Source organism: Petaurus breviceps, unplaced genomic scaffold, assembly GCF_028583685.1.
Source record: "Petaurus breviceps papuanus isolate PSGF00001 unplaced genomic scaffold, PetGlider_PUasm1.0 90881, whole genome shotgun sequence".
Taxonomy (NCBI): Eukaryota; Metazoa; Chordata; class Mammalia; order Diprotodontia; family Petauridae; genus Petaurus; species Petaurus breviceps.
The window spans coordinates 16,047,142-16,056,802 of record NW_027187369.1 but is presented as its reverse complement, the minus strand read 5'-3'; positions in this window follow the sequence as shown (position 1 = coordinate 16,056,802).

Below are 9,661 nucleotides of genomic sequence, written 5' to 3'. Positions count from 1 at the left end.
ATTTGATAAAATTGAAGGAATAAATTGCATGGTAGAACCTATAAGTGCTATTCAATTTTAAAAAGGATTTATTTAATTGCAAAGAGGGCAAACAGAAGGGAAGCTGAAGATAGAAGAGTCGTTACAGTTCACATGCATATGACACTTTTAGGCTTGCACAGAACTTTACAAACTATCTCCCTTGAATCTTGGAAAATATCTACATCAAGCAGTCAAGTAGAAAAGAAAGAACCAGCAAAGGAGAGAGAAGAACCAAGAGACAAGGGGAGAATCAGGGGGTTGTGGTGACTCAGAAGCCAAGCGAGAGACACCAAGAATGATCATAAAGGAGAGGTGGCCAACAGTTTCAAAGAGCTGCAGAGAGGTCAAAGACATAAGAACTGAGAAGAGGCAACTGGATGTAAGCACTGGTCACTGTGGACAGAGGAGCTGTAGTCGAATAGAGGAAACAGAGTTGGGGATGCAAAGGGTTAAGAAGAAAATGGGTGGTCAGAAAACGGAGGCACTGGACATAGATGAAGTTTTGTAATGTTAGCAACAAAGCAGGGCAGAGACGAGATAGAAACTGGAAAAGGCAGAAGAGTCTGGGCAAGGATGGCTATAAGAAATGGGAAATATTGATGTGGAGTGGGGTAAGTTGGAGACAGACTTAAGGGCACTTAGCCAAAAAACTAGCCATGTGATCTTGGGCAAGTCACTTAATCCCAATTTCCCTAACTCCCCAGCTCGAAAAAACTAACAAACAAAAAGCTGAATACATTAATCTGGAGACTATTTACATAGAGATACGTGAAGTTTAGTGGTGATGGGATCATCAAATTCCATGGGAAGTGGAGTAGCAAGGGAATTTGAGCCCTGTGTTCTAGCTCTGGCTCAGCCATTAATTATTAGCTATGTGACCTTGGGAAAGTCACTTCCTATTTCTGAATCACACTTTCTTCATGTTCCAAATGAACTACAGGACCTCTAAGAACCTTTCCAGAATGGCAGAATTTCAAAGTCGGAAGGGACCTTAGCAGCCATACAGCTTACTTCATATTGGCTAGAATATGGTACCGATATGGTAGAACCTAGAAGTGCTATAGGAGAATCCCTTCTCCCACCTCCCAGGAACATATCAGACAGTCTTCCAGTTAGAGACAAGAAATTGAGTGTCCTATGCAAAGAAGAGAAAGTAAGCCAGCAAAATTGGATCATGAAGGGCTAAAGAGTACAAAGGAGCTATATTATGCAGAGCTTTGAATGAAAAACAAATGACTTTATATTTGATCCTTCAGGTAACAGAAAACCACTGGAGACTATTGAGTAGGGTGATGACATGGGTAGACCTGCACTTTAGGAGAATCACTTTGGCCAATGAGTGGAAGATGGTTTGGAGTGGAGAGAGAAGAGGCAGGGAAACCAATCAGAAGGCTATGGTAATAGTTCAGGTGTGAGATGGTGGGGATCTGAACTAGGGTTGTGATTATGTGAATGGAGAGAAGGGGAGATATATGAGAGATGCTATAAAGTCAGAACCCTCAACATTTGGTAACAGATTAGATCTGTGGGGTGAGTGAGAAGGAGCAGTCAAGAAGGAAACTGAGGCTGTGAGTCTGGCTGACTGGAAGGGTAGTGGTGCCCTCAACAATCATGGGGAAGATTGAAAGAGGGGAGGGTTTGGGAGGAAAGATAATGACTTCTGTCTTGAAACATGTTGAGTTTGAGATGTTGTAGCAGCAAGCACCCAGGGTCCCAAGGGCTGCTGCCAATACAGGTTCTTGGATCTGCTTTGTTAAAGGAAAGCAACTCAAAATGGGTTAACAAGCTTACTTTAATCAGTCAAACATGTATCATTTACCTTGTTCAGGGGAAAAAGGTCAGCACCCTGAACTTCAGAATACACAGAATTATCAAGTCAGAGAAACAGATTAAGCAGACAGATTTCCAAACTGTTCAACCATTACATCCATACCCAATCAACATCTGGGTTTCAACATCTGGGTTTTTCAAAGCCGGGGGGGCTCTGGACCATGGCTTCCCAAAATCCATATCAAATCACAGAACACTTCTCAAAGTGAGCCCCAAAACAAAGCTACACATCAGGGCTTATATAGCCTTCTCCTGGCTCAGAGAATGTAACAACCTTATTGACTCACTGCCCCATCAAAAAGTATCTACTGAAAAACAGGCCTCCTACCCCAGGCTCCAGGTGCACTTTGGCCTAAGGGCAGGGAAGATCTTAAAAATTTACATTCCCATTACAGATGTCTACAGAATATCCAGCTGAGGAGTGTAGTTTAGAAGACACTAAAGCTGAATACATTAGGGGTGGCTAGGTGGCACAGTGAGTAGAACACCGGCCCAGGTCAGGGGGACCTGAGTTCAAATCCGACCTTAGACACACCACAAAAACACTAGCCTGTGACCTTGGGCAAGTCACTTAACCCAACTGTCCTAACCTCCTCCCTCGAAAAATAAACAAAAAAAAAAAGCTAAATACATTAATCTGGAGACTATTTACATAGAGATAAGTAAAGTTTAGTGGTGATGGGATCATCAAATGATAAAGGAAGGAAAAGAAAAGGCCCAGGACAGACCCTTGGAGGATATCCATGATCAATGGACATGAAATGGGTGAAGAACTAGCAAAGGAATCTGAGAAGGAATAGTCAGACAGGTAGGAGGAGAACCAAGAGGTCAGGCTATGAAGAGCTTTAAATACCAGACAGATGATTTTATATTTGATCTTGAAAATAATAGGAAGCCACTGGAGTTTATAGGAGTGGCAGGGAGTGATATGATCAGATCTATGATTTTGGAAAATCTCTGGCTACTGAATGGGAGATGGATTGGAGTGGGGGAGACCTAAGGCAAGAAGAGCTAGCCACAAGTAAAGGGGGCGGGAGTTGAGTAGCTTTTAAATGTCCACTTGGAGATAGTACTAAGTTCCATTCTTCAGAGCTGACCAATAGTGGCATGGGTTGCCTAAGGAGGTAATGGGGTCCTCCTTAACTGGAGGTCTTGGATTATAGGATCCTAGATCTAGAAACAAAAGGAACATCTGGGCCAACCTCCTTATTTTACAGAGAAGGAAACTGAGACTGAAAAAGAGGAAGCAACTTACCTAAGGTCATACATAGGACCAGAAATTTAGAGTTAGTGGGATCTCAGAGACCATCTAGTCCAACGCTTCTTAAACCCTGGGTTGTAGCCCCATATAGAGTCACAAGTGGAAAAATTGCAGAAGTCTGAGTTCTAGTTTAACTCTGCCATGCTACAGATAGGGCAGTGAGCATCAGAATTAAGATCCGAACCTGAGTCCTCTGTCTCCAGAGCCTGGTGCTTCCCACTATACTGCACAAGCAGAGGCTTGACAGTTTATAGACAGGATTTTTATTTGAGGAAAAGGTTGCATTCCCTTCCAACTTCAACGATTATGTGGAAACTATTCTGAGAATACTCTGCCAGTGAGGAATTCATAAAATCATGTAATGATTTAAGCAAGCCCCTCTGAGAGTCCTGAGATGCTACTGCTCAGCACTGTGGGCACTTGGGAACACCTGGGCCTCAGCTGTACCCACAGCTACTCAGGGAAACGCTTAGAGAGACACTATGTGCGTAGCAGGCTGGAGATTTCGGGGAGTCACAGGGGACCCTCTGTAGCGTTAGGCCATTGAAGTCTCCCATCTTCTTCTTGTCTTTCTTTCCTGCTGATCGGGGGACGAGGAGAGAGAAGGAAGAAGGGATGTGTCTAGAGTCAATCAATGTTTTTGCGTCCCTGTTACTGGCTGATTGAACTGTTAACATCACGCCAACCAACAACAGCATAACAAGCAATTAAAATACTACAAATGAAGACAATTGTTGAGATTGTGTGTGTGCACACTCATGAGCATATTGTGAGAGAGCAAGACAGAGACAGACAGTAGGGTTTTCCCCAGCTCTGGCTATTTCTGAGCCTCTAAAGATACACACTTCCTGTAGACAGTTCTGTCAAATTCCTCTGTGTCCTCCCTCTCCACAATCCCTGATAGCACCTCCCAAAATGTTTTTTTGGGAGTTAGAGAGAAGAAAGACCTGGGTTTGCATTATTGTGATGGACTTCATGTGTGGACATGACCTCCATGTATGGAGAGTAGATAATTTAATCTTAGAAAGTTGCCTGAGTCAATGAGAGGTGAATAATAATGAAAATAAAAACACACATTTCTCTAACACTTCCGGGTTTGCAAAGTACTTTACACATTGTCTCATTTGATGTCCAAAACAAGCTTGTGAAGCAGGTGCTATCATTATCCCCATTTCTCAAGTGAAGAAACTGAAGCAGGTGGAGGTAAGGTCATTTGCCCAGGGTCATGTGCATGAGGCAGTCTGATGCAATGAATGAAGGGGGCTGGGTGGACTTTGGGTCAGAAAGGTCAGTACCTACAATCAAATCCTCTCTCAGGTACTTCTTAGCTGGGTGACCTTGCATAATTCACTTCATGACTTCAAGCTTCAGTACCCTCATCTGCAAAATGTAGAGAATAATGGCACCTTATCCACAAGGCTTGTGTAAAAATCAGATGAGATCAGTTTTATGAAGCACTCTCAAGTGTTATATGAATTCCAGCTATGCTATATCAGGAGTGAGACTTGAGCCTAGATCACTGCACATAGCAGGCAAGTAATGGTGAACTATTTATTGACATGAGGCATCCTGGCCTGAACTTGACTTCTCTTAGAAGAGCTTAGTGCTGTCAGTCTCAGATATGTAGAGGAAAGAGTACTAGATTCAGGGGTGGCTAGGTGGCACAGTGAATAGAGCACTGGCCCTGGAGTCAGGAGGACCTGAGTTCAAATCTGGCCTCAGACACTTAACACTTACTAGCCATGTGACCTTGGGCAGGTCACTTAACCCCAATTGCCCTGCCCTCCCCACTCCAAAAAGAAAAAAAAAAGAAAAAGTACTAGATTCCTAGTCAGAGGAGCTGGGCTCAAATTCTGGCTCTCTAACTTGCTGCCTATGCGACTTTGGCCAAAGCACTTGATTTCCCTGGCCTCATTTTCCACATCTGTAAAATGAGAGGATTGGATTCCATGTCCTCTGAGGTCCTTTCTAGCTTTGGCTCTATGAAACTACAATCTAATGGAGCTCTAGAACCTTTCTAGCTACAAAATACTGACCTCTCTGGTTTGCTTTAAGTCAAACTACCATCTCACTGTGTACAGGAAGCCTTCCCCAACCCCTCCTTAATTCCAGTGCCTTCACTGTTGGTTATTTCCCATTTATTCTGTATAGCTTGCCCTCTATATATTTCTTTGCATGCCATGTCCTCTATTATTAGATTCAAAATTCTTTGAGGGCAGGGACTGTTTTTTGCCTCTTTTTGTATCCTCAGCACTCAGCACAGCACCAAGCACCTCATAGGTGCTTACTAAATGTTTACTGAATGAACGAACGAATGAAAGAAAGGAAGGAAGGAAGCAAGGAAGGAAGAAAGAAAATAGCCCTTTCAGATCTATTCTATGTCATGAAGGAGACAACAGGCATAGCAGTAAGAGGGCTTCCCCTCCCAGGGCTGCATCCTCCTTCTAACCATGTCCAGATTGGCCTTTAAAATCACAAGCCCCAAAGGTCCATTTCAGGTTCCCAGAACCCTTGCCTCAAAGGCTTCTTAGGATATTACAAGCACTCTGAATTCAGAGGAGAACAGAAAAGCAGATGGACAGGGAGTTATTATTCTGGAGACAAGGAAAGGCAAAAGAAAAGCTGCCTGCTCTCTCCTGTCACTGGTATTTCAAGAGTTTGCAACAAGAAAACATTTAGAATCCCTCAAAACTGTGGTTTGACCTTGAAACCAGAATTTCCAGATTGGGGGCTCAGTCAGGCCCCAAAGGCATTTGGTGTGTCATTTGTTAGTAAATTAAGGTCTGTGATTTCTTTTCTAAAACTTTGTGGTGGTATTAAATGGCTGGTATTTCCATATGGAACAACAGCTACCTGTGATGCAGTGGAATGCTTAATAGCAGAGACACGTTCAAAAAAGGCCTACTGATTCATCATTCTCATTTCATGAAGGCTCTCTTTCTGGGTCATCTCTGTGCTTCTCCTAAATCCTTAAACCAATAAAGCTGGAATCAGAGCTGGGCAACATTTCCTGAATGATGAATCTGGGGTTTATTGCTCTGATTCCTGAGATAAAAAGGCAAATATGTTTCTTGTGGAGTTCTTACTCCTCTGGCTGCTTCTGTCAACGACCACAAAAGATGATGACTAAGAAAACATCCCTTCCCTTCTCTCCTGACTGCATTTATTAAGACTCCTCTGATGGGGTGGCCAGGTAGCACAGCGAGTAAGAGCACCGGCTCCAGTGTTGAGAAGACCTGGAGATCGAATCCCGGGCTCAGACACTTAGCACCCACCCAGAAACACCTGGCCGTGTAACCTTGAGCAAGTTACTTAACCCCAATGGCTTAAGGGCGGCCAGGTGGCTCAGTGAGTAAGAGCAGCGGCTCCAGTGTCGGGATGACCTGGATCAAATCCGGGCTCAGATACTCAGCACCACACCCAGAAATAATAACTGGCTGTGTAACCTTGAGCAAGTTACTTAACCCCAATTGCTTAAGACTCCTCTGATCAGGGACATGGAGAAGGAATCTTATCATAGATCATTAGATGTGGAATCCAGGGTCCTTTACCTGGGCCACCTTGGGCATGATCAATGCAACCCAAATAGGACTTTTAAGAGTCCATCAGCCAGGCCTGTGCTAAGCCCTGGGGACATAAAGAAAGGCAAAGCCAGCGCTTGCTCTCCCAGAACTCACATTCCAATAAGGGAGACAACATGTAAATACGATGTTACTAAGAAAATCTATACAGAGTAGATGGAAGGCAGCTAGGTGACACTGCAGAGCACAGAGCAGGGGGCTGGAGTCAGGAAGACTCATCTTCCTGAGTTCAAATCCAGCCTCAGACCTTTTACTAGCTGTGTGACCCTGGACAAGTTACTTAACCCTGGTTACCTCAGCTTCCTCATCCATAAAATGAGTTATAGAAGGAAATGGCAAACTATTCCAGTATCTTTGCCAAGAAAACCCCAACTAGAGTCTCAAGGAGCCAGACATGACTGGAAACAACTGAACAAGAAGGAAGGCAACATGGAACAGAGAGACCAGCAAAGGCCTCCTTCCAAGAGGTAGAATTTGAGCTGTCTTAAATGAAACCAGAGAAACTAAAAAGGAGAGGTGAGGAAAGACAGCATTTCAGTCTGAGTTACAAAAATCAGGGAGATGGGCAACAGATGGCTCTGATTGAGAAACACCTAGCAGGCCAGCATAGATGGATCATACTGTTCTTGCAGGGGAGCAAAGTATAAGAAGACTGGAAAGGTAGGCATGATCCAGATTCTGAAAAGCTTAAATACCACACAGGATTTCATATTTGCTTCTGGAAGTAATATGGAGTCCCTACTGTTTATTGAGTGTAACATGGTCAGAACAATGACTTAAAATCACTTTGAGGGCAGCTAGGTGGAGCAGCGAGTAGAGCGTTGGCCCTGGAATCAGGAGGACCTGAGTTCGATTCCGGCCTCAGACACCTAACACAAAAAACTAGCCGTGTAACCTTGGGCAAGTTACTTAACCCCAATTGCCCTCCAAAAAGCAAAAAATAAAATCACTTTGGCAGGTGAGTAGGGGAATGGATGGAGCAGAGAGAGACTTGAAGCAATCCCTCCTGCACTTGGGGACTGCACTGGGCTCCATGCCTCAGTACCCTCCCTACCCATTGCCCACAATTCTCTCCTGGCCCAGCCACTTCCATTCCAGTGATACAGGAAACAAGAGGAAAATGAGGTTTCCAGAAAGCAATACTAGAAAGCAATTGTGGTTTCCTGCTTAATACCAGGATGGTAAATACCAAGCAACAGAATAGACCCTGTTAGACACCTTTGTCCTATGGCAGAATGAATGTAATACATACTAAAGGAGTTTTCATTTTCACTTGTTTGAGCTGATGCCCTAGGGCCTGGTTCTCCCCCACAGTGCCACTTAGTTCTGATTGACAAATGGCCAGTGTCTGTGATTCCATGCACTTCTAAATGCAATGGATCTACCTGATATATTTCAAATGTTCAAAAGTCATACATATTATGTGACCACTGAGCAATCCTTCCTGAGCTACTAGAAGCATTCACTGGCACCAGCAAAGGATTTCTTTCCAAAGGAATGATAATAAACCATAGAATGTTAGGACTTGAAGGACCCTTCATTTTGCAAATGGAGAAAGTGAGGCGCAAAAGTGGAAGGAAGATGTCCAGGGACACACAAAGAGTAACTGGAAAATCCAGAATAAGAACCCAGATTTTTAAACTCCTAGACCATTGTTCTTTGCATGAATATTGCCTCAATAGAAAGAACACCAAATTTGCCTTTTATGGTAGTTCCCCATCGTCACACTGGGCTGATGTGTCAGGGGTTTGGTTTTCTAGTTAAAGTAGGAGCCTAAACACACACAAACATACCACACTTCAGCTAAGTATTTTTGTGGTGGTTTTTGCACGAACTTATTGTTTCTTTTTCTCTTGCATTACCTTATATCTGGCTCTATGAAGTTGGCAACAAACCCATTATGGTATAGTTTCCACCCTGACTTTGATCCAAACATCCACTAGAAGGTAGTTGGCAAGGATAAGAAAGGGATTTGCTACTATGGCCACATTACCACCAAGGTATTTATCATGAAGTTTAAGACCAGAACTTTCCCAGAACAGTTTCTGCTAAAGAGGGTTTAGAAAACAGTCTCAGCAGCTCCCATAGAAACTGAGTCAGCAATGGAGGCAGCATGGTTTAGTGGGATCCACTGAGACTTGGGTTTCAGCTCCTGTTCTGCCACAAATTTAGCCTGTGACCTCAGACAAGTCATTTCCTTCCACAGAACAGTTATAAAAATCATCATTTGAAATTCAAATCTTTTTTACTTCAGTTAAGTGCCATCTGCCCTCTTCACATCACAAATGTATCAGGTTGCACAATGGCCACCAGAGCAGCATGGAATTGTGGACTTGGAGTCAACAGACCTTGATTCAATTCTTAGCTTCTACACTTACTACTCGACAAGGTGGTTGCAAAGTGTCATATGGATGATTGCGATGATGATGATGATGTACACTAAAGGGAAGGAGTAGAGATGTGCATAATACAAGAGTGTAAAGAGCACTTAGGCTGGATGGGCATCAGAGGAAATCCCCCTTCTGTCACTTAATGCTTATGTAACCTCTCTGGACCTCAGTTTCCCCATCTATAAAATGAGAAGGTTGAATTATACGGCCTGTAAGGTCCTCCTTGTTTTCCTCCTCGCTGCTTTGGCTTGGCCTGGGGCTGACTCCAACTGAGCCAATATGCTTGATCTGCTGCCCAGGTTGATCTCTAGGAGCACAAGAAAATCACTTTCTAAGCCCTGCTGAATTTACCATCAGGCTATCTCTTAGAGGAAATATATCAACACACAGATATTCACAGGTCACAGAAGTTGGCAGTTTCAGTGATTTAGAAACCCAGTAGATTAAAATAAATTTAAAAACCCAGCAGAGATAAACAATCCAATGTGTTTTTAAACAGACAGTGGTATGGTTATAGGAGGCAGGTAAGTAGCACAGTGAATAGAGCCCAGGCCCTGGAGTCAGGAAGACCTGAGTTC